The sequence below is a fragment of the Callithrix jacchus genome, chromosome 3, assembly GCF_049354715.1.
Source record: "Callithrix jacchus isolate 240 chromosome 3, calJac240_pri, whole genome shotgun sequence".
Classification (NCBI taxonomy): Eukaryota; Metazoa; Chordata; class Mammalia; order Primates; family Cebidae; genus Callithrix; species Callithrix jacchus.
This window is the reverse complement of record NC_133504.1, coordinates 140,805,501-140,831,185: the sequence shown is the minus strand read 5'-3', so window position 1 is coordinate 140,831,185 and position 25,685 is coordinate 140,805,501. Positions and strand designations below refer to the sequence as shown.

General features: G+C 42.4%; 1 protein-coding gene across 8 annotated transcripts in view; it reads left to right on the top strand.

Moving 5' to 3' along the window:
* The first annotated feature begins 22,603 nt into the window (after positions 1 to 22,603).
* The window catches only part of CEP135 (centrosomal protein 135), an 89,065-nt gene continuing 85,983 nt past the window's right edge, over positions 22,604 to 25,685 (top strand). For 5 of the 8 annotated variants that reach the window (XR_013533118.1, XM_078367219.1, XM_078367220.1 and 2 more), the window contains exon 1: positions 22,604 to 22,844. The gene's annotated coding sequence lies outside the window, so the exon portion shown is untranslated. Of the gene's footprint in view, positions 22,845 to 22,894; positions 23,056 to 23,876; positions 24,785 to 25,685 lie in introns of those variants that run through there. The other 3 variants (XM_054253345.2, XM_054253347.2, XM_054253348.2) reach the window with 3 other exon arrangements.

Genomic DNA, 25,685 nt, shown 5'->3' with positions numbered 1-25,685 from the left:
GAAATATTCCATAAAAATCCTGGCCTCTGAGTTCTCTGAGAGACTGATTTGAAATGATAACTCCAGTCCTTCATTCAGCTGCCTTGCATTACGTAAACTCTTTCTTTACTCCAGTACCCTGGTTTCAGTGAATTGGTTTTGCCTGTGCAGTGGACAGGAAGAACCCATTGGGTGATTACAATAATAGACTGCTTCATATACATTGAATGTGCTGTGCAGATATATGAAGGGAAATAAGTATATCTCAATACTTAGCCTTAATGTAACACAATCATTTCTAGGAATACATTTTAATAAGAAAACTGAGAAACTAGAATGTTTCTACTCCAGAGGAGTTAGCCAGATAAGTGATGGGCTTGGAGATCATGTCAAGTGAGCAAAAATGAAAGGATCTGGGTTATTTATTCTGAAGAGTTTTCATATGCATGAGAGAAAAAATTCATTTTCTTTTGATTGCTTGGAACAAATTGCTCATACTTATGGAGAGACAGATTTTAGCTTCATATAAAAAAGACTTTTTCCAACAAAGACATTGAGCAATGCAATGAGCCACTTTAACAAGTAAAGAGCTTTCTTGTCATTGGACGTGTTTGGGTGGCAGCTGGGATGGCCATCTGTTGGAGAGGTTGCAGAGGAAATCTGTTCTATGTTGGAAGTTGGTCTAATTGACCTTTCAGGACTCTGACAACTCTATATCTCCGCAAAGTTGAATTCATCTTTCTCTGAATATTTTTATTTTTGGTCATTGTCCTGTAAAGTTCCCTTTCTGGCCAGTCTGCTACATTCCCGGAGTTGTTTTAACTTCCAGAGTTCAAGGCAAGGCTCTATGATTTACTTTGTGATTTCTGGTAAATTACTTAATCCCACCTGTAACGTTGCAATATCAATACTTACTACTTTTAGGGTTATTATGGAGATGAAATGGTACTTGTAAACATGAATTTTGTAAAGCAGCACTTACTAGAACCCAGTAAGTACTTAATACACAATGACTATGATTAGTTTATCAGTCTCTTAGCTTCTTGTCTGTCTCCATCCTTCTTTCACTTGGCTACCTAATCACCCTTCACATCTCACTTAGTTTTCACTTATATGCCTCTTATTTTCAGTGAGTTTGAGTCTCTTCCTATGGTAAAGAGCCATTTGGCAAATTATATTTTCATACTTGCGCCTATTGTTAAATTATTTTTCTAATTTATTCTACTATTTGTTATTTTACTGTCAATTTATAGGATATCTATATATCAGGTCTATGATATTAGCTGTCAATGTTTTCCTGGATTATTTTTTGTCTTTTGACCATAAGCCTTTTGACATGAAGCAGATGTGTTGTTCTAATTTTTTAATTGATTTTATTTTTTCACATAGTGTCGCACTCTATTGCCCAGGCTGAAGTGCAGTGGCACAATCATGGCTCACTGCAGCCTCAGCCTCCCCAGGCTCAGATGATCCTCCCACCACAGCCTCCCAAGCAACTGCACCCAGTTATTGGGTTGGCCCAAAAGTAATTGCAGTTTTTGCCACTAAAATAGCAAAACCGCAATTACTTTTGCACCAACCTAATAATTTTTGTATTTTATGTGAGAATGGAATCTCTCTATGTTGCCCAGACTTGTCTCAAACTCCTGGGCTCAAGCAATCTACCTGTCTCAGCCTCCCCAAATGCTGATATTATATGTATAAGCCACTATGCCCAGACTGTTATTTTTAATATAATAGTGTTTCTCAAGGCTTTCATTCATACAGAGGCCGTGAATCTCTATCTCTATTTTTTACTGACACCCAAAGAGTGATTAAAAGGTATAATTCCTTTAGCTATGATTATGAAATGAAAATGTCTGATGTTGGCCGGGCGCGGTGGCCTCCCTATAATCCCAGCACTTTGGGAGGCTGAGGCGGGTAGATCACAGGTCAAGAGATGGAGACCATGCTGGTCAACAAGGTGAAACCCGTCTCTACTAAAAATACAAAAATTAGCTGGGCATGGTGGTGCGCGCCTGTAGTCCCAGCTACTCGGGAGGCTGAGACAGGAGAATTGCTTGAACCCAGAAGGCAGAGGTTGCGGTGAGCCGAGATCGTGCCATTGCACTCCCGTCTAGGTAACAACAGCGACACTCCGTCTCAAAAAAAAAAAAAAAGGAAAAAGAAAAGAAAATGTCTGGTGTTGTTCGTTGTAGACACACAAACTGTTAAATCATCAAGATGCCTCAGCGCTGTGCTTTTAAAAGGGAGCCTTTCTTGATATAATTTTCCAGTGTCTCTGCTACTAAAGAACAGCTCCTTATAACATCTGATCATTTACACAGCTTGAGTGTCTTTTGTAGCCAGGGTACTACAGAGGCTCCACTACAAGGCTCCAGACAGGCTGAACTATTGTAACCATTATCTTTATCTGCCAGTAATCAGGGTGCCAGTCAAACCATACACCTGTGAAATAGGAAAATTGAGTCCCTACTGCTTAAATAAAAGGCCCTGAATTAGCTGGCAGTAACACTGACATTTTAGTTCCATCTTTGGGCTAGTCACTACAGGGAAGCCACTGTGTTACACTGGAGAGAATACTGGGCTTGGTGTCAGAAGGCTTGGTTCATTCACTTCAATGCAGTGCAATTCATTTCAGTTCACATTTCCTGATCTTCTATTAAGTGCCAGATAGTCTGGTTGGGTTATGGGTACAAAGAAGTTATTTTGTCCCTTAAAGAGTTCACAGTCTGATGGGAGAAACAGGATCATCAGTGACTATGGTAAACAACATCCAAATACACAGAATCTGTCTTGAAAACACAAAGAAACCTAAAAAAAGGAACCTCGATTTATCTCTGTTAAGTTTCTCTTACATATTATGTGCACAGACCCAACTATATCCCAGACATTGCTGTTATATTACCTTCAGTCCCTTGGATCACAAACCAAACTTACCGTTGGTCGCCTGTCCCTTTCCAGCCCCTCCACCACTCAGGGAGATTATGCCATCTCAGGGTCTTCAGTCTCAGAAACTTAAAACCTTGATGTTTATCTGGATTCCTTCCATTCCACTCATAGAGGCCATTCCCTCACTAAGCCCTGCCCATTCTTCCTTTGTAATATTTCACACATTTCCTTCAGACCTTTGTCATGTCATTAAAATAATCTTCTGAGTCTCATCCTAGACGACATTGTTTTCTGCACCAGTCACCATTCACCATTCCATCCTTCTACTACCCAGATCTATTTCCCCCAAACTAACTTCATCATGTGATTTTCCAGCTTTAAAAGTTCCATAATTCTCCATTACATACTGGATAAAATTCAAGCTCTGAAATCTAATATTTGGTGAGTCCTTTAGTAATTTGACTTCACTTTTTATTTCCAGTCTTGTGATTATCTGTGCCATTCTGCTCGTCCCTGGCCCCATCAGATGGCTGTATTTAATACTGATAAAAACATTCTTCCCCATCAATTTTTCCCATTTTGTTATCTCCTCTCCTCCCTTTCTTCCATCCCCACATCTCTTGCTTCCTCGTCTTTAGCATCCAAGTTCTAGTTGTTTCAAGGTCCAACTCCAAGTCATACCTACTCCATAAATCTGAGAGGTAGCTCAGTTTTATGCTGAGGTCTTCATATCAAACCTTCTTCTGAAGGTCTTCAGAGGGTTTTTTTACTTTTCTGAATTTCTAAGACATTTATTCTGTGCCCTTAACTGGTACTTAGACACACATGTATCAGATTGCCAGGGTGGCTTAGCCAACAGAAATGTATTGCTTCCCAATAAATTTCTGGAGACTTGAAGTCTGAGATCAATGTGTTATCAGAGTTGATTCTTTCTGAGGGCTGTGCGGGAGAATCTGTTCCATGCATCTCTCCTGGCTTCTGGTGGTTTGCTGGCAATTTTAGCATTCCTAGTAGATGGCATTCTCCATGTGTCTGCATGATCTTCCCTCTCTTTTCACATAGCATGCTTTTTATAAGGATACCAGTTATACTGGGTTTGGGGCACACTCTACTCCAGTGTGACCTCATCCTAACAAATTAATTCTGCAATGACCTTATTTCTGAATAAGCTGATACTCTGAGGTACTTAGAGATAGAACCTTAACTTATTAATTTTGGGGCAGACACAAGTCAGTTAATCACAATATATAATGGAGTTCTAACATATAGCATTTACTTACACAAAATCAACAAAATGCCCCTAGCCAAGAAACATAGAAATGAGAAGACGAAAAAAATGTAATTTGAATAATTTGGGAATCTTTGCCCACTTTTTTTTTCTTCGAGATAGAGTCTCAGCCGGGTGTGGTGGCTCATGCCTGTAATCCAAGCTTGGTCACCTGTTCCTTTCCAGCCCCTCCGCCACACCAAGATGGCATCCTGATTATGCCATCTCAGGGTCTTCAGTCTCTGAAACTTAAAACCTTGATGTTTATCTGAAACTTAAAACCTTAATGTTTATCTTAATGTTTATCTTTGGAGGCCAAGGCGGGCAGATCACCTGAGATAGAGAGTTCAAGACCAGCCTGACCAATGTGGTGAAACCCTGTCTTAAAAAAATAAATTAATTAATTAATTAAAAAGAGATGGAGTCTCATTCTATAGCCTGGGTTGAAGTGCAGTGGTGCAATCTTGGTTCACTGCAACTCTACCTTCCGGGTTCCAACGATCCTCCCACCTCAGCTTCCCAGGTAGCTGGGTTTACAGGCATGCACCACCATGCCCAGTTAACTTTTTTGCATTTTTAGTATAGATGGAGTTTCATGGTGAAAATCCCCTTACAAAAAAGTTAACTGGGCATGGTGGTGCATATTTGAGGCCATGCTGGTCTCAAACTCCTGATTTCAAGTGATCTCCTGCCTCAGCTTCTCAAAATGCTGGGATTACAGTTGTGAGCCACCGAAACTGGCCCTTTGCCTACTTTTTAACTTTATGCCCACCAGTGAAATTGAGACAGAAGATGTGATTCTGCTCTTCAGTCAGTTGCAATTTCTTTGTGCCGCCTGGAAGTGGGCATCCAGTCACTCAGAATGTGACTTGAGTTTCAATATAGATATTTGATAATATGTGATATTTGTCTTATTGGCCAGCTTTGTAATCTCACTTTCAGTAAGACACTATTTCATATTTTGTCATACCACTCTATTTCAGTGTGCAGCGGTAGCACAATAATGCCTTTACACCTCATTGAATTATTTCCCTTTTGCTTGAACAGGCTTTCCAGCCTTTCTCCAATCCTAGCCACAATTAAATAGATAAGCAAAGATGGAAAGTCCTTAGCTTTAAAGTGAGATGAAAAACCAAGAGAGGAGGGAGGGAAAAAATAAAAACAAAAGAAAGGAAGGAAGGAAAGAGGGAAGGAGGGAAGGAAGGAAGGAAGGAGGGAGGGAGAGAGGGAGGGAAGGAGGGAGGAAGGGAGGGAGAAAGGAAGGGAGGGAAGGAGGGAAGAAGGGAGGGAGAGAGGAGGAAAAGTGGGAAGGTAGGAAGGCAGGAGGGAGGGAGAGGTATGGGAGGGGGAGGAAGGAAGGGAGGAAGGAAGGAAGGAAGGAAAGAAGGAGGGACAGAGGGAGGAGAAGGAGGTAGGGAGGGAGAGAGGGAAGGAAGGAAGGAGGGAGAGAGGGAAGGAAGGAGGGAAGGAAGGAGGGGGCAAGGGAGGGAGAGAAGAAGGGGGAAGGGAAGGAGGGAGGGAAGAAAGGAATGAGGAAAGGAAAACAAAAGATGAAAAACCTTTATGCAAGTGTAAGGTTTTTGTCTTTCTGCTCCCCCAGACTAAATAAGAATATCAAGACCTAGAGGAGTGTGCTGAGTTGAATGACGGACCCCCAAGAGATATGTCCACATCCTAATTTCTGGAACATACAAATGTTACCTTACCTGGAAAAAGGATCTTTGCAGATACAATTAAGGGTCTTGAGATGAACAAATGATCTAGATTATCCCTGTGGGCCCTAAATCCACCGACGAGTGCCGTTATCAGAGACACATAGAAGAGATGTGACATACAGATGAGAAGGCAACATGGAGACACAGGCCGAGATTGGAGTGATGGGGTCACAAGCCAAGGAAGCCGAGGATTGCTAACTGCCGCCAGAAGTTGGAAAAGGCAAGGAAGGCTCCTCCCCTGGAGCCTGGAGAGGGAGTGCAGCCCTGATGACACCTTTATTATGTAATCCAGCCTCCAGAACTGTGACAAGATACATTTCTATTGTATAAAGATGCCTAGTTTGTGATCATTGTATTCTGTTTTCTGAGACAAGCTCTTCCTCTGTCACCCAGGGTAGAGCTCACTGCAGCTTCAACCTCCTGGGCTTAAGCAATCCTCCTGCCCCGGCCTCCTGAGTAGCTGGGACTATAGGCATGTGCCACCACACCTGGCTAATTCTTTTATATTTTGTAGAGACAGGTTCCTATTATATTGCCCAGGCTGATCTCGAACTCTTGGGCTTCTCAGCCTCCCAAACTGCTGGGATTCCAGGCATGAACCACCGTGTCTGGCCCATTTCTGATCATTTTAAACAGCAACCTGAGGAAACTAATGGAGGGAGGAAACATAGGGGAGGGACCAGATAGATATACTGACGGAATCAGCATAAGTCAGGATGAAATTAGCTGGGCCATGCCCTGATGGAATCAGCTCTGGCCCGGAAAATTCCCGCCTTTCACACCCCACACCCCGAGCAAGCAAATGCCAAGGAGCTGCTGGAAGACAGGTTAGTCTGGGGAGACAAGCTGGCCCGTGCATTTCTATCACCAGTGTCTAGCAACGTCGTCAGCTGTCTTTCTTATTACTCCCTAGAGAAGACCACATTGATAGCGATCTGAAGAGAGCTTGTTGATGTCCAGGATGAAAAATGCCTGTCTGTGCCCAGAGAATTTTCTCAGGCTGCCACAGATTCTTCCTGCTAAGGATACCTGCAGAAGTCGTGAAGGTGGGGAAGGAAAGCATCCACCCCCACCTAAGGTGAAACTGCGCGGAACCAGCTCACGATTCCCTACAGCACAAGACAATGCGAAACACTCCACTGAAGACGATCCTGCTGCTTTAGCCCTATACTTCATTTCCACTTTCAGAGCTATCTGGTGCCGCCTGGGCCTTTTGATGTTTCTGCAGAGTAGTTAGGTTGCTCCTGAGCTTTTCCCACTGATGGGTGAGATTCAAAATTTTCAGAGCTAAGTCCATTTCTGACTGTCCTTCTGCTATGCAATCCTCAAATTGTATTGTCTCCTCTACCATCTCTTTGTCCTAATGGTTTTTAAAAGCACCTTAAAAATTCCTTTATTGGCTGGGCATAGTGGCTTACGCCTGTAATCCCAGCACTTTGGGAGGCTGCGGCAGGTGAATTGCTGGAGCCCACAAGTTGGAGACTAGCTTGGGAAATGTGGTGAAACCCGGTCTCTATAAAAAAATACAAAAATCAGCCAGGTGTGGTGGTGCATGCCTGTGGTCCCGGCTACTCAGAAGGCTGAGGCAGGAGAATCGTTTGAGCCCAGGGGAGCAGGCAGGTTGCAGACTGTGCCACTGCACTCCAGCCTGAGCAACAGAGCAAGACTCTGTCAAATAATTAATTAATTAATTAATCCCTTTATTGTAATTTTAGGGGAGTGAAGCAGGGAGAGAGCTGAAAGGACTGTGTATGTTTAATCTGCTCTCTGTAGTTAGATTATGCCAACTTTTTATCTGAAAATTTGTGCCTTGATTCAGTTCTGGAAAATTCTTAGCTGTGATCTCTTCAAGCCTGACTTCTCAGCTATATTTGTTTTTCTATTGCTACAAAAACAAATCATCTCAACGTTAGCAGCTTGGAACAACTCGCAGGTGTTATCTCACAGTTCTGCAGGTCAGAACTCTAAGTGGGTTCTGCTCCCTAAATCAAAATTCCTGGGCTCTTATCTAGAGCTAAGAGAATCTGGGGTAGGACCAACTCATTCTCATTCATGCTGGTGTAAGGAATTGCGTTTCCTACAGCTGTAGGGCTAAGGTTCAGTTAACAGTTGCTGGCTGTAAACAGGCTCTCTCAGCGCTTCTAGGATGGATGCTTGTATTCCTAGCAGTCTGCCCCTTTCATTTTAGAGCCAGTAAGCCAGTTTTTATGTCCTTTTAATCAAGGCCTTCTTATACTTCACTGCTTTTGTTTGTTTGTTTTTTTGAAACAGGATCTCAGTTTGTCACCCAGGCTGGAGTGCAGTGACATGATCTTGGCTCACTGCAACCTCCACCTCCTGAGCTTGAGCTATCCTCTGGCCTCAGCCTCCTGAGTAGCAGGGATTATAGGTGTGTGACACCACGCCCAGTAATTTTTAAAATTTTTTAGTAGAGAAGACAGGGTTTCACCATATTGACCAGGCTGGTCTCAAACTCCTGGCCTCATGTGATCTACCCGCCTCAGCCTCCCAAAAGTGCTGGGATTACAGGCTTGAGCCACTACACCCAGCCCACATCACTATTTTTAAGGGCTCATGTGAGTATATTGGGCCCACCTGCAGAATTGAAAATACCCTCTATGTTAAGGCTTTTAATCATAATTACATCTGCCAAGTCCCTCCTGCCATGTAGTACCCTAGTCCCAGGTTCCACTGATGGGAGGGTAGACACTGTTAGGAGGCCATTCAACCTGCAATAGCTGCCATCCCTCTAGTGCCTTCTTGGAGCCTCTCAAGTTACTGTCTATATTCCTTAATTACTTTTGCATATAGTTGATTTCTTTGTCTTCACTGGGGTCCAGGTAAATTCTCTAATTCTTTTAACTGTGTGTATTCTATAGTTTATCCCATTTAACTGTGTGTATTCTACAGTTTATCCCATTGAATAAATGTTTTAAAATTTTTGATGACTATATTTTTAATTTCAAAGTTTTCTGATTAGTCCTCATTCATACCCACCTGTTGTTTTTTAAATTTTTTATTTTTGTGGGTACATAGTAGGTGTATGTATTTATGGAGTACATGAGATATTTTAATACAGACACAAAATGTGTAATAATCACATCAGGTAAATGAGGCATCCATCTCCTCAAGCATTTATCCTTTGTATTTTATTTTTTGAAACAATCCAATTATACCCTTTCAATTTTTAAAAAATGTACAATTAAATTATTTTTGACTATAGTCACCATGTTATGTTAGCAAATACTAGATCTTACTCATTCGAATTATTTTTTTGATATCCGTTAACAATCCTCACTTCACCCCCTGCTTTTCTCCCCCAACACACACACTACTCTTCCCACTTCTGGTAACCATCTTCCTACTGTCTATATCCATGAGTTCAATGGTTTTAACTTAGCTCCCACAAATAAGAGAGAACATAGAAAGTTTGTCTTTCTCTGCCTGGTTTGACATAGTGGCCTCCAGTTCCATCCATTTGTTGCAAATAACAGAATCTCATTCTTTTTTATGGCTGAATAATATTCCACTGAGTACATGTACCACATTTTCTTTATCCATTCATCTGCCGATGAACATTTAGGTTGCCTTCAAATCTTGGCTACTGTGAATAGTTCTGCAATAAGCATAGGAGTGCAGATATCTCTTTGATATACTTATTTCCTTTCTTTTAGGAATATCCCTGGCAGTGGGGTTGCTAGATCATATGTTAGCTCTATTTTTAATTTTTGGAGTAATCTCTAAACTTTTCTCCATAGTGGTTGTGCTAATTTACATGCCCAACAATAGTGTACACCAGTCCCTTTTCTTCATGTCCTCTCCAGCATTTATTATTGTCTCACTTTTGATATAAGCCATTTTAACTGGAGTGAGATGATATCTCATTGTAGCTTTAATTTGCATTTCTCTTCTGATCAATGATATTGATTCATCTTACCTGTCTGTCATTTGTATGTCATCTTTTGAGAAGTGTCTATTCAGATCTTTTGCCCATTTTTAATTGGATTACATTTTTTCCTTTAGAGTTGTTTGAGCTCTATGTAGTTTCTGTTATTAATCCCTTGCCAGATGGTAGTTTGCAAATATTTTCTCCAATTCTGTGGGTTGCCTCTTTGTTGATTGTTTCTTTTTCTGTGCAGAAGCTTTTTAACTTGATGTGAACCCATTTCATATTTTTTGCTTTGGTTGCCTGTGTTTTTTGGAGTATTACTCGAGAAATCTTTGCCTAGTCCAATGTCCTGGAGAGTCTCTCCACTGTTTTCTTGTAGTAGTTTCATAGTTTGAGGTCTTAGATGTCTCTTTAATCCATTTTGATTAGATTTTTGTATGTAAGGAGAGATAGTGGTCTAGTTCATTCTGCATATGGATATCTAGTTTTCATAGCACCACCATTTACTGAATAGACTGTCTTTTCCCCCAATGCATGTTATTGGCACCTTTGTCAAAAATGAGTTCACTCTGGATGTATGGATTTGTTTCTGCATTCTCTATTCTGTTCCACTGGTCTACTTTTATGCCAGTACCATACCATTTTGGTTATTAAACCTCTGTAATATTATTTGAAATCAAGTACTGTGATTCCTCCAGTTTTGTTCTTTTTGCTCAGGGTAGCTTTAGCTACTCCGGGTCTTTTGTGATTCCATATAAATTTCAGGATTTTTTTGTATTTCTGGGCAGAATGCTATTCATATTGACAGGGATTGCATTGAATCTGTAGATTACTTTTAAGTATTATGAACATTTTAATGTTATTTATTCTTCCAATTCATGAACATGGAATATCTTTCCATTTTTGTGTATCCTCTTCAATTTCTTTCATCATACATTTTATAGTTTTAATTGTAGAGATCTTTCACTTCTTTGTTTAAGGTAATTCCCAGGTATTTAATTTTATTTGTAGGTATTGTAAGTGGGATTACTTTTAAAATTCTTTTTTTAGATTGTTCACTGTTGGCATGTAGAAATACTACTGACTTTCATATGTTGATTTTGTATCCTGCAACTTTACTAATTTTATCAGTTCTAATAATTTTTTGGTGGAGTCTTTAGGTTTTCCCAAATATAAGATCATGTCATCTCCAAACAAGGATAATTTTACCTCTTTGTTTTCAATTTGAATGCTCTTTATTTCATTCTCTTCTCTGAAATTCTCTAGCTAAGACTTCCAGCACTATGTTGAATAACAGTGATGAAAGTGGGCATGCTTGTCACGTTCTAGATCTTACAGGAAAAACTTTCAGTTTTCCTTCTTTCAGTATGATACAAACTGTGGGTCTGTCATAGATGGCTTTTATTATGTAGAGGTAGTTCCTTCTATACTCAGTTTTTGAGGGTTTTTTTTTTTGTGTTTGTTTGTTTTGAGAAAGGGTCTTACTTTGTTGCCCAGGCTGGAGTGCAGTGGCATAATCACCTCACTGAAACCTTGACCTCCCAGGCTAAAGCAATCCTCCCACCTCAGCTTCCCAAGTAGCTGGGACTATAGGCATGTACCACTACACCTGGCTAACTTTTGTATTTTGTTTGTAGAGATGAGGTTTCACCATGTTGTCCAGACTGGTCTCCAACTCTTGGGCTCAAACAATCTGCCCATCTCAGCCTCCCAAAGCGCTGGGATTACAGGTGTGAGCCACTGCACCTGGCCCTTTGAGGATTATCATGAAGGGATACTGAATTTTATCAAATACTTTTGCAGCATCAGTTGAAATAATCATACGGTTTTTGTCCTTCATTCTGTTAATGTTATGTATCACACTGATTTGCATACGCTGAACCATCTTCGCATCCCTGGGGTAAATCTCTTTTGATCATGATAATCTTTTAAATGTGTTGTTGAATTCAGTTTGCTAGTAAGTCAATTAAACCTCTTTTGTTTATAAATTACCCAGTCTCAGGTATTTCTTTTTTTTTTTTTAAAGATGAAGTTTCTCCATAATGGCCAGGCTGGTCTTGAACTCCTGACCTCTGGTGATCCACTCACCTTGGCCTCCCAAAGTGCTAGGGTTACAGGCGTGAGACACTGCGCCCGGCAGGTATTTCTTTATAGCAATATGAGAACTGCCTAAAATATCCAGGGACCCTGACCTCAGCCCTTAGATTCATCAGTGACCCCGACTCTGGCGTTCCATATCACTTGGAGCAAAGCTCAATGATGACTTTGGTCCGACTTACATTTTTGCATTTCCTTTTTGGGTTTTATTTTTACATTTCCTAATTGTACGTGTTTGGGGCAAAGGGAAGCCGAAGAGTAATCTTGACTGGATGCTGTTGCACAGCCATTTTGCTATGATATTAATCTGTTTATGACCACCTCTTTTCCAAAAAAAAACTATTGTTCACAAAAAAGTTATATTGTACTGTGCAAGATGTTGTACAAAAGTCATCTATAGAACCAAACTCGTTACCTCCTAGAAATTCCAAAAAACAACTCATTAAGGCATAAGAAAAACAGAGGAGGCACAAAAAGTGGAAACATTAATAGATGAATGGGTACAACAAATAGAGCAGTTTCATGACATACAAAGAGTAAGCACATTTTTAGAGTGGAAGTGTTACCAGATTGGAAGTTGGAGTTCCAGGTTCTTGGTATCGCAAACAAAGAATTGGAGGAGACACACGGATAATGACCCCGCAAGATTTATTAAGCAAAGAATGTTCGGAGAGAGGAATGGGCTGATCCGCGAGTGGCATTAGCCTTGGGTTAACATAGCCTTTGTTCTTTTATACCGCCTTACTACCCTTGCTTAACTTTTAGGGAGGGGATTGCCTATGATTGACATACCAGTTTTCTTGTTTTTTCTCTCTTAGTGCGCCTGCGCATGCCGGCCACTCCATAATTTTAAGCGTATGTATGACATGCATTCTACATGCATGGGCTTTAAGTAGATTATAATAAAATGTTATCCTGAGGACACATTTTGCCCCTAATGCACGTGCTCCTCTTTCAGTGACTGTCCCATCCCAGTTTATACCAGACATGTTTACTGCAGAAAGCATTGGTTCATCGCTTGTTTTCTTGTCAGATGGTGCCTTATGTTCCTTTTGCTGAGAACAGGCTGCTGGTTAATCTTCTGACTTCCTTCCCTATTCTCCTGCCTCAATTGCCTCTGAGAGATGTGATCTCCATAAATCTCTACGGGTTGCTGAGGGTCGAAGTTCTTTCTTCTATAGCTGCTTCCGGCTGAGTGGGACTGTTGGCCCTACCTAACAGGGGACCACAGAACTCTCACCCTGCTCTATCCAGGGGGAAATTAGGAAGTCTAGACTTATTTCTCGTATCATGATGTCTGGGGCTTCAGGCAATAGAGCCATTTGTAGCTTGATAGATTCTAAACAGGAAGAAATAAATCTGGTTAACAAATTTACAGTGTAAGGGCCAAAAATTAACAACAGAAGAATTACAGTTAAGGGTCCTGTAAAAGGGGCTATCCAACTGTTTGCAATTGTTTAAACAGAATTTAGGGTGTTTTCTGCAGTTCTTAAATTAGTAACAACATTAGTTGCCTTAGTCAGATGTCCCAGTATCTTGCCTGAGGAGTTAACATAGAAACAACATTCTTCTTTTCGAAAAATGCATAATCCCCTTTGATTAGCTGTGAGAAGATCTAGACTCCTCCTGTTTTGTAAGACAATGCCCGCCAGGGAATCTATATGTTGTTGTTGTTCTTGGATAGCTCCTGTAATTTCTGCCAAAGCCTGTGTTTGTTGTGAAGACAAGTGAAGAGAAATGGACCCAAGTGTGGTTCCTGAAAGTCCTGTTACTGCAGTTGCCAAAGGGTGTAATACCGCTGGCGCTGCCCTTTTTACAGATGCATGGCTGTGTCTTATATGGAATGGGAATTTTGTACTAGCATTTGCATAAGACAGTCTTGGAAGTAAAGCGGCAATGCCACAAGTCCCTTTCCATTGGCTTGGAAGACTCAAGTACCCTGAATTTCCGCATATGAAATACAATCCTTGCCCAGGGTCCAAAGATACCTCATATCCCCATGATGCTAGTTCCAAAGGTGGGTCTGAACCACTGGAGGAAGTTCCGGTAAGTTGTTCCCATAAAAGTGTTCCAGCCACACCAAGTTGTGCAGTAAGCCTGGAGTGGAAAGATAAGCTGGGGTGGAATTTTAAGAATGATCTTTGGACCCCCCAAGCCAAAGCTTGAGCTAGAGGCAAAGATGAATTGTTGATTAAAACTGTATTCCAACCAGTGGAAATATTGGAAGTATTGGTATTACTTGTATACTGAGGTTTCCTTGGATCAGGATACTTAAGGAGAAGGAATTGGTGTTGTTTTCCTGGCTTGCGATATGAATTAATTTTTGTTTCTGAGGAATTATAATGTTTCTCTTGATTTGTCCAGCTGAGGACGACCTCATATGAACAATTGTTTAGGGATCCCAAAAAGGTCCCATTCATTCGGTGGGAAGTAAAACAAATTGGGAATTGGTTCTCTGAGGTTAGGTTGTGAAAAACCCTTACAGGATTTGTGGCATTTGTAAAATTTAAATTTGGGATGTTTCTTATGGTCTGAGCTAAGACTGTTAGGAATAAGCTTTCCGCAGCTGGACTGGGATATGTAGCTTCTGACTGGATGGCAACAGTGACTCTGGCATTGACCTTGACTGTATCTTCTAATGACAGTGGTAAAACTTCAGCTGATAGTGACCCTGAGGTACAAATGTAACAGGAAGTTAAGTTAGTTAGCATGGCTAACTGTTGAATCTGCTTAAACACTTGGTATTGGGGCTGGACCCCCAATATTGGTGAAAATAGGATTATGGACATAAAAAGTGGATCCATTGGGGGGGAAGCAATCAGTTAAATTATAAATGTTATATATAAATAACTAGGATTATTTCCCCACAGTAACTATGCAACAAAGACACCAGGGAAAGTTGGTAAGTATTACTTATCTTTTAGATGTCTTTTAAACAGGTATATCGGATCTTCCACAGGTTCAAAGGTGTAGTGATCGATGGGAGCTTCAGGTTCCAGGTCTGGAGCTTTACGTATTGCAGGCTTGACCCTGGAAAGATGTATCCAACTATTTAATCCTAACACATTAACTGCAGAGAGTGTGGTTAATACCCCTGACAACGGCCCTTTCCATTTGGGTTGTAGCTGATGAGAGGGTGAACTCTCTCTTTTTTTTTTTTAAGACGGGGTTTCACCATGTTGGTCAGGCTGGTCTTGAACTCCCGACCTCAGGTGATCCGCCCGCCTTGGCCTCCAAAGTGCTTGGATTACAGGCATGAGCCACCAAGCCCAGCCGGAGAGGGTGAACTCTCTTTCCCGGTTTTAACAAGCACTCTATCTCCTGACCTAATCTTGGATTGCTGGTTAGTTCCTGGTATGGAGCCTTTACAGAACTTTTGTAATGCTTGTTGAAATTTTCCCAGATTAACTAGGTTTTTATTAGCCCAGCTGTTTCTGGATTAGTTATTAGATCACTAGTTCAGAAGGGTCTCCTGTACAGCATTTCCTATGGGCTCATATTTACTTTTGCCCTTGGGGAGTTACGGATTCTCAAAAGGGGTATGGGTAGTAAGCTGACCAACGTTTCTGACGTTTCCTGCCATAGCTTAGCTAGTGCCTGTTTTAGAGTTTGATTAGCTCTTTCTAATTCCCTGGAGGATTGAGGTCTCTATGCTGAATGTAAATAGTATTTAATTCCAAGCACCTTAGCCACTCCTTGAGTTATTTGGGATACAAAGGATGGGCCTTTATCACTCTGGAGGCTTTGGGGTAACCCAAACTATGGAATTATTATTTTAAGAGAACTTATACAACTTCATTGGCCTTTTCTGTTCTGGTAGGGTAAATGTCAATCTATCCTGTAAAGGTGTCTATCAGTACTGGTAAAAAACTTGTATCCTCTGCAAGCTGGCATATGGGTAAAGTCCAAATGACAGTCTTCCCCAGAATAAGTCCCCCTTCTTTGGACTAGTTCTATTAGTGGAGACATTCTGTTTCCTGGATTGTTAAATGCTCACAGTGAGCAGGCATGACAGACCTGCTTAACTACTAAGACTAAATTACACCCAATAAAGAGCCGGTTTGCCATTGCCAGATGGGGCATTTCTCCCCATCAGGAAAGAGTTGTGCAGCGTTTCTTATAACCTTCCATTGGGCTGTTTGAGGGAGATATACTTTTGATCCCATATACCACCAAGATCCTTGTTTCTGCCGCCTTGCTCCCTTAAAACCCATTCCTCCAGTGATGTGTATTCAGGTTCTATCGGGGAATCACAGAAGGGAAGCAGTGCTAAAGATTGCACCTTGACAGCTGCTGCTTTTGCTTCCCTGTCAGCCTTTTTGTTCCCTTGTGCTATAGGAGCAAGTCCTTTTGATGCCCTCTACAGTGGATTATAGTCACAGCTTTTGGCATGTGTTTTGCCTCCAACAACTGGATAATTTCAGGCCCATGCTTTATGGGTGAGTGCTTTCTAGTTAGTAGTCCTCTTTCTTTCCAAAATTGTAGCAGGAGCCTGAACCACAAGAAATGCATATTGAGGGTCTATATAGATATTAAGCTTTTTTCCTTTCCCTGATATCAGGGCTCAGATACAAGCAATTATTTGAGCTTTTTGTGCTGACATGCCCTGGGACAATGACTGGACTTCAGTGATGGTGTTGTCATTTACTATTGCATATCCAGCCTGACATGTCCCATTTGACACAAAGCTGTTGCCATCTGTGAACCAGTCATCCTCTGAGTCTGGAAGTGACTGATCTTTTAAGTCAGATTGGCTTACATGTGTATGTGTGATGACCTGCTCACACGAATGACCAAATATTGGGCCTGTGGGCAGCAATGGAGCTGAATTCACGGTATTACAGGTTTTAAGGATTACCTCTGGATTGTCCAGGAGCTTAGCCTGGTACTTGGTTAACCCTTCCCTAATTATCCAAATATGCCCTTTTATTTCCAAGATTGATTTCACCTGATGTGGAGTTAAAACTTCCAGTGGTTGACCTATGGTGATTTTAGCAGCTTCTTCCACTAAAATAGCAGTAGCTGCTATCGCTCACAGGCAGCTTGGCCACCCCAAGGCCACACATCCAATTTCTTTGAAAAATAGGCAGTTGGTCTGGGTTCTGATCCTAATTTTGGGGTTAGCACCCCCACATCCATGCCCTTCTCTTCTGCCACATACAAGGAAAAGGGCTTAGTGAGGTCTGGAATGACAAGAATGGGGGCTTTGCCAAATGCCTGTTTTAACTTAACAAAGGCTTCCCTCACTTCTGGAGTCCATTCCATTGACTCATTTATGGCCCCCTTATTGTTTCATAAAGGGGTTTTGCGATGAGCCCAAAATCTGGTATCCATATCCTGCAGAACCCCACCATTCCTAGAAAGGAACAAAGCTGTTTAGTATAACGGGGTCTAGACTGCATATGACTTGTACCTGTTCTGGGGATATCTGCTGGGCCCAAGGGTTTAGAATACAACCCAAATATTGGACCTGTTGGAGGGTGATTTGAGCTTTTTTCTTTGACATTTTGTATACCCTGTCTGCCATGAAATTAAAAACTTTTAGAGTATTTTAGTCGGTTGCTTCCTGGGTTGGGCTACACACAGAAGGTCATCTACATATTGAAGTATGCTTCCATTTTCCAATAGTAAATCTTTTAGATCCTTTTACAGGGCTCAAGCAAGGAAATGGGGGCTATCCTGAAAGCCCTGAGGGAGCACTGCCCGTGTGTATCTGGATTTTCCCATTCAAAGGCAAAAAGGTACTGAAACTCCGGCGCCAGAGGAATGGAAAAGAAGGTATCTTTTAGGTTTAGGACCAAGAACCATTCTGCATCCCCTGGCATCTAATCCAGGACAGTGTATGGTTCTGCCACCAATGGATGGATGGGGATAACAGCTTCTTTGATTGTTCTGAGATCCCGTACTAGCTGATATTCCCCTGAAGTTAAGATGGGTAAAATGTGAGTATTGCAAGGTAAATTGCAAGGCTTTAAAAGTTCATGAGTTAGAAATTCTTGAATTACGGGCTTAATTGGATATCATTTTCAGTTTGGAAAATAGCTGGAGTCCTTTTAAGCTGTATTTTGCCTGGCTTTGCCATTTTGGCTTTCCCTGGTTTCCCGGTATACCAAGCTGGTGGGTTAACCTTTTTGTTAATGAGGTCTGGGACACTTTACTTACCCAACCATCATCAATCCTGCAATGTTCATGTTGTAGTAATTCCTCTATTTTAACCATGACCTCTGCCTTCAACAGGGGGACTCGCAGCTTGGTATTACTAGAAGCTCCTATTGGAAAATTTGCTTCTCAAATTGACAAGTTAAAGGAGGAGTAAAGGATCTCATTTTTGGCTTCCCTTCCATTCCCATAACATTCATGAACTGGGAAGAAAGTTTTCCTGCATATGCAGTAAGGACAGAGTAATTTGCCCTTATATCAAAGAGAAACTAAACTTGAGTGCCCATGATATCCAGAGTTACCCAGGGCTGTTCAATAGTAATGATGATATTCCTGGACAGGGACAGTAAGGAAGGCTCCAGGTCACTTCAGTCTTCATCTAACTCCTCCTTTTAGACTGCCAGAGTTTTGACCAATTAAGCACCCCGGTGGGGAAGTCAATTTGCCAGTGCCAAGGGTCATGACTGATGCCTTCACATTGATGGCAGGGCATGGTGGGAGCTTAGTATGATCCTTTCCCCAATGCCCATCTTTTTTTTGCACTTGAAGCAAGAGCCTTTGCTAGCATTATCTTTGTGGCTCTTTGTGTTTCTCTTGGATGCTTTTTGGGCATTCAGGGCATCATGAATGATAGCTGCCATAATTCTGGCTTGCTGTTTTTTTTTTACTTTGGTCCCCTTTTCCTTCCTCCAGTTCGCAATTGTTGTACACCATAAAGGTAGTGTCAAGGAACTGGTTTTGATTAATCTGCGGTCCCATTTGCAGCTTCTGGACCTTACGTGTAATGTCCAGGGTAGATTGACTAATGAAATACTGTGCCATTAATATCTTGCCTTCAGGAGAAGCAGGATCTAAGTCTGTATTTATTTCAAAGGCTTCTTCTAGTCTACTATAAAACATGGGCCGGGCGCAGTGGCTCACTCCTGTAATCTCAGCACTTTGGGAGGCTGAGGCTGGCGTATCACAAGGTCAAGAGATCGAGACCATCCTGGCCAACATGGTGAAAAACCCGTTTCTACTTAAATACAAAAATTAGCTGGGCATGGTGGCGTGTGCCTGTAGTCCCAGCTACTTGGGAGGCTGAGGCAGAATTGCTTGAACCCAGGAGGCAGAGGTTGCAGTGAGCCGAGACTGCACCACTGCACTCCAGCTTGGCACTTGGCGACAGAGCGAGACTCTGTCTCAGAAAAAAACCCCAAAAAACCAAAAAACCCATGGCTAGATTCTCTTATTTCCCCTGAGTGATCTCCCTAAGCTTATCATAGTTTAATGCATTCCTTCTTTCATTCCCCTCATGGGTGCCTCAAGAAATTTAGTTTGATTATTCATTCTCATGGGGGTATTATATTTCCAGTTGGGTTCAACAGTAGGGACTGTATCTGCTCCCAGTCTGTTGCCCTGCAGGTTACATGCAAAACAATTCATCAGTGTCCTGGCTAGCAGCCTCAAAAATTCATTCCTTTTCCAGAAGTGTGCAACAGGTGGCCAAAATGAATTGCATGTCTCTCCAAGAAAGGTTGAAAGCCAAGTCAAAGTCTGGAACCCATCAGCAAGTTTCTTAGGGTTTTCTGAGTAACTGCCCAGTTTTTCCTTACATTGTTGGATATCAGTTACTAAGAAGGGTACCTATACCTTGTTATGACCCTTGGTTCCTGCCACTTTTCTGAGAGGTAACAGGGCAGGTAGTATCACTGAATATGGTGTTCCTAAGCTAGTATGGGAAGGGTTTGCTAGGACCCTTGACTCTTGTCATTGTTTTGAAGCTTAGGATGTATTTGGACCTGGATTACAGGGAGGTGGCTATTGTTTGCCCTGACAGATAGGTACCCCTTGCAAGAGAGGGTTATCTACAGTGTCCAGCTCAGTTTTAGGAGTTTCTTTCTGTGGAGAAGTTTTGGGGACTTTGAAAATGGTGGGCTTTTTAGAATTAAGAAGGCTTGCACATATGGTATCTCTGACCATTTGCCTTGTCTCTTACAAAATAGATTTAATTGGAGGATGGTGTCATCATTGAGACTTCCATTGACTGGCCATTGCTCTTGACTCCCTAGCTGAAATTGAGGCCAAATGGTGTTACAATAAAATATTAGGCATTTCTTTCACAGGTTTTCAGGGTCAAACTGATTCTAAGTATTGAGAATGCAGCTGAGAGGGGAGTCAGGCAGGACGGAACGAGTGGTTCCCATGACTAATCTGTGGAAAAGAAGAAGGGAGTCTTGGCCAGGCACGGTGGCTCATGCATGTAATCCCAGCACTTTGGGAGGCCAAGGTGGGCAGATCTTCTGTGAGGTCAGGAGATCGAGACCATCCTGGCTAACACAGTGAAACCCCATCTCTACTAAAAAAAAATTAGCTGGGCGAGGTGGCATGAGCCTGTAATCCCAGCTACTCGGGAGGCTGAGGCAGGAGAATCACTTGAACTCAGGAGGTAGAGGTTGCAGTGAGCCGAGATTGTGCCATTGCACTCCAGCCTGGGTGACGGAGTGAGACTCTGTCTCAAAAAAAAAGAAGAAGGGAGTCTCATAGGTTCATGAGTTTACATCTAGAGTCTCCCTTTAGGGTGTCCACTTTTAAAGGGTCTGGACTGTAATGCCAGATGTCTCTGGCCTTAGGTGGGCACCAGTGCCACTTGAAGAAGAATCCTGCCATAATTGGTGACCTATGATAAGTTTCCCTTTAGTTTCTGGGTTTAACCTTTGGCTTTTAGCATCCCTGTAGCTGGCCAAAATAGTTTCTTGCCAAATGGTTTCCTTAACTATTGTAGTAACTATAGTTTAAACGGCCAGGAATTGCAGACTGCCTGGTTTAAATTTGTTATTAGAGACTGGCCTCTCAATAAGGAAGTAGAATGCCCTCTGACTATGTGAGATAAACCAGGCACAGTGATTTTCCCATGGATCCACTGTGCAATTTATACAGTAATCCAAGAGTCTCCACCGGGAGTTTTCCTTTAGCACCAGATCCACTAAACTAAAACAATCTAGATCTGGTCCCTCACAGAAGAAGCAGGGTACTCTCCTTATCCAGGTGGTGGGCCCTAATCATCAGGCTCATGCTAGCCCTTGGGCTCTCCATAGTCAGTTATCTATTGCCCTGACCCTTTGGGTTTGGGGTGTATCTCTAGTTGGTCTAAACATGTTATCCCAACACAAAAGAAAAAAAGAAAAAAAATTAAAAGAAGCAGCAAATAATGTAATATTATTATGGCCACACAAACATGCACCTCACCATTGCAGGGATTGATCTTACACCCCATGGGACCTATTTGCCCCATTCCCCAATCAGGTTACCTTGTCACCCAAGTCTTCTAGTGTCCAGTGCCTTTTTGGCTATTAACTACCCAACCCATGCCAACAAAAGGCAGCTTTAAACCAAAGCAAAAGAGCTGAGGCGAAAAAGAAAGAAAATAAAAACTCCCAGTTCTTCTGGGCTTACCTCCTGACTGGCTCACCAAAATGTTATCGGATTGGAAGTTGGAGTTTCAGGTTCTTGGTGTTATGAACAAAGAATTGGATGAGACACACAAATAACCACCCTGCAAGATTAATTAAGCAAAGGATGTTCCAGAGAGAGGAACTAGCTGATCTTCAAGTGGCACCAGCCCTGGATTAATATAGCCTTTGTTCTTTTATATTCACCTCCTACTCTTCCTTAACTCTTAGGGTGGGGATTTCCTGTAATCGTCATATCCGTTTTCTTGTTGTTTTTCTTTCATAGTGCGGCTGCGCATGTTTGCCATTATTTTAAGTGTTTGTATGATATGCATTTCGTATGTATGAGCTTTAAGGAGCTTATTATAATAAAAGGTTATCCTAAGGACACATTTTGCCCTGAATGTGCATGCTCCTCTTTCAGGGATGTCCCATTCCAGCTTATAACAGATTTGTTTATCGCAGAAAGGATTGGTTAATTGCTTCAGCTTCCCTAATAGATGGAGCCTTATGCCTGTTTTCCTGAGAAGGGGCGGCTAGTCATTATTCTGACTTCCTTCCCTATTCTCCTGTCTCAGAAGGCCTACTTGGGAGAAAAGTAAACAGGAAAGAATGGAACTCCAGATGATTAGGAGTTCCATTCTTTCCTGTTTACTTTTCAGGAGAGAAAGGGAATTTTAGGGTTTTACTAGGTGTTTTCCATCTGTGCATGGTCTATAAACAGTTTATTTCCACTGACAAATGTTTTGCTGAGTAAAATAGTTTCTGACTCAAGGAATTCATAGTTGGTGGCGGCAGGGAGAGACAGATCAATAAATGATTGTGTTTTGATGTATGAATTCTATGGTTCTACACAGAGCCTCAGGGAAATACAATGTGTGACAATTAATTGCCTTGGGTGGTTGTCAGGCAAAGTTGCAGGGGCAACTTGATATCTGCGTTTGGGGATTACGTGGTGAGCAGGTGTTCACTTTGCAGGTGAAGGCTACTCCGCTGCAGGGACCAGTAATGGGGCGGCGTTTTCGCCCCGCACGCAGTAGGAGATGCACACATCTGGCCGACAGAAGGAAGAGGATGCCGGCTTAGGCATCAGCTGAGGTTTGGCGTTTGCCGGCCGCGGGCACCGACCTCCAGGGGGCGCCGTGGCCTCGCTCTGTCCCGGCGTTGCATTTCCGGGCACCAGGGCGCGGCCACGGTCGCCGCACGCGTCCCCGCTGCGCGCCGCGCATCGTCCGCCGCTCCCGTTACCGAGGCAACCGCTGCGCCTCTTCCGTGTCGGCCGCATAGTCCCTCCGCGCCATTTTCAAACTGTTCTAGCGCCGGAGCCCGCGGCTGGGCGGAAGGAGCTAGTGGGGGAACTCGAGGCCCGAGGGCAATGCGGCTGGAGGCGAAGGGAACGGCGGCTGGAGCTGCCGGTGAGTCCGGCCGCGGAAGCGAGGGGGCCGGCGGCGGCGGCTGCGGTAGTGCCTTCCGGGAGGTCCCCGCGGATCGGGCTCGGGCGCTGCCGGGAGGCCGCGCGGCCGCCGGAGGAAGTGGGGCTGGACCGGGCCCGACCGGGCGGGGAGGAGCGCGGGAACTCTTCGCACCGGCCCGGCTTCCACACCCGCTTCCGGTCAACACCCGACGGTAAAGTTGCAAACCGGAGATTGGCGGGGAGAGAGCTTGGGCCCGGCTCGTCACGGAGCGTCAGTGTGGGCCATGCAGACAGACTTGCTGTTGACCAGTGGATCGATTTAAACATTAAAATGCCCTGTCAGCGTAACAATCACCCACTCTTTGTAACAAATATGTCCCAAAGCATAGAACGACAGATTTTAATTAATCTTTGCCCAGCTGCTTTGAAGCATCACCACTGCTTTTCAGTCTTTGAGTTCAGTAAGGAAGGACTCCGAGATAACCACAGCTAACAGGTTCCTTTGTTGTATTTTGGGATTTCTTGTTTATGTTTTGAGCTCCTGTGCACACGTACATATACACAGCAATGTTTTTGTAAAAATTAAATGTACTGGTTTTCAGATATCAACCCCAGAGTTAAGTAGGTGAATGCTTCTACACATATATGTATGGAGGGATCCCCCCCAAACCTAACCTTTTATTTTGCTTCTCTGGAAACAAAAGAGTATAGCCTCCATGTCTGGATGGGGATTATGTGGGAGGACAATAGTTCATGGGTGGGGACGGCCTAACATTTTTTTGTTTGGGAGGATTTTAATCTGTCCTGAGGCCCTGGTCATGATTTATTGATTCATACTTATTCTCATTCCCTCCCCACCAAAGCAGGATATGAGGAGGTATTATCTCTGGGTAACTGGACTTGGTAGCAAAGAGGGGAAATGTTTGAGTGGTGCACGCCCTACAAGTTTACACCCTGCTAGGAATACATCTGGATTTGTCAGGTGTATTTCTTATGTCTGAAGGAATTTCCCTGAAAACCCTGCATCACTTAGGTGTCTCTTGTGGAAGGAACCTAGGAAGTTCATGAGGAAGCCATTTAGAAAAAGTTAACAAGAGCAAGGAGAAAGATTTATAGAAAGGAGTAACCAAGGAGAACGACTAATTTAAAAGTGATCTGGTAAGTTGAGGCAGCATGGTACAGAAACCAGGGTGCTGGGCCGGGACTTAGAAGACCTGGTCTCTGATGACTGACCACCTACTTTGTGGCCCCGTGGTTTTGGAATAGTTACTTTCTTGAGGCCCCGTGGTTTTGGAAGAGTTAAGTAGGGATGATATCATTGATCTTTCTCCCTCCCAGGGTAGCTGTGGGGTTCGACTTTTACATGTATGCTCATGCATGTAATGTATTTTTTTTTTTTTTTGAGATGGAGTTTCGCTGTTGTTACCCAGACTGGAGTGCAATGGCACGATCTCGGCTCACCGCAACCTCCGCCTTCTGGGTTCACGCAATTCTCCTGCCTCAGTCTCCGGAGTAGCTGGGACTACAGGCACGCACCACCATGCCCAGCTAATTTTTGTATTTTTAGTAGAGATGGGGTTTCACCTTGTTGACCAGGATGGTCTCGATCGTTTGATCTTGTGATCCACCTACCTCGGCCTCCCAAAGTGCTGGGATAGGCGTGAGCCACTGCGCCCGGCCCGCATGTAATGTATTTTTTATATATTGTGGAGAACAACAGACATAAAACAAAATTTTTATTTGGCTTAGAATTATGACTATCATGACTACAGTTAGCAAAGGTTAGAAAAGAGCAAAGTTTCTAAAGAAATTATCTTTGGGCTGAGTGTATTGACTCACACCTGTAAACCCAGCACTTTGGGAGGCAAAGGTGGAGAATAGCTTGAACTGAAGAGTTGGAGACCAGCCTGGGCAACATAGCAAGACCCTGCCTCTAAAAAGGTAAAAATTAAAATATATGTAAAAAAGAAATGATCTTTGGAAAAGTCCATTTTAGGGCAGATTGATAGGAATATATTCATAAATATTAAAAAAAAGGCAAAGACTTGTACAGAGGTACTTGTGTCTTTTTTTTAAATTGAAGTGAAATTGACATGTGAAAGGCATAGATCTTAAGTGTACTATTTGAAAAGAACATTCTGCAAATGTATACACCTGTGTAATCACTACCCCAATCAATGTAATATTTTCATTACCCTAAAAGTTTCTCTCCTAACTCTTAACATACAATCGCAACCGCTTCACCTCCCCAGGCAACTACTGTTGTAATTTCTGTCCCCATAGTTTAATTTTACTTGTTCATCAACTTCATATATATGGAGTCATACAGTGTATGTCTGGTTTCTTTTGCTCAAATAATGTTTCTGAGATTCATCCATACTGTTGATGTGTATCAGTAGTTCCTTTTATCCCTTAGTGTTGCATTGTGTAAATATAGTTTATCCTTTCTGCTGTTGATGGGGGTTTAGGTTGTTTCCAGTTTGGGTCTACTATGAGTAAGTTCCTGTGAACATTCTTGTAGAGTCTTTTTGTGGATATTTTTTATTTCCATAAATACCTGGGAATAGAATCATAGGGTTACAGCCTAGAAGTATGTTTTACTTTATAAAAAACTGCCAGACTTTTTCCAAAGTGATTTTATACTCCTGTCAGCAATGTGTGAAGATTCTAGTTGCTCTAGATCTTTGTGACATTTGCTATTGTTGGTCCTTATAATTTTAGTCATTTTAATTTGGGAGAAATTGTACCTTGTTTTAATTTGTATTTCTGTGATGACTACTGTTGAGCACCTTTACATATGATTATTTCCATTCAGACACCTGTGTGAGATGTCTGTTCAAGT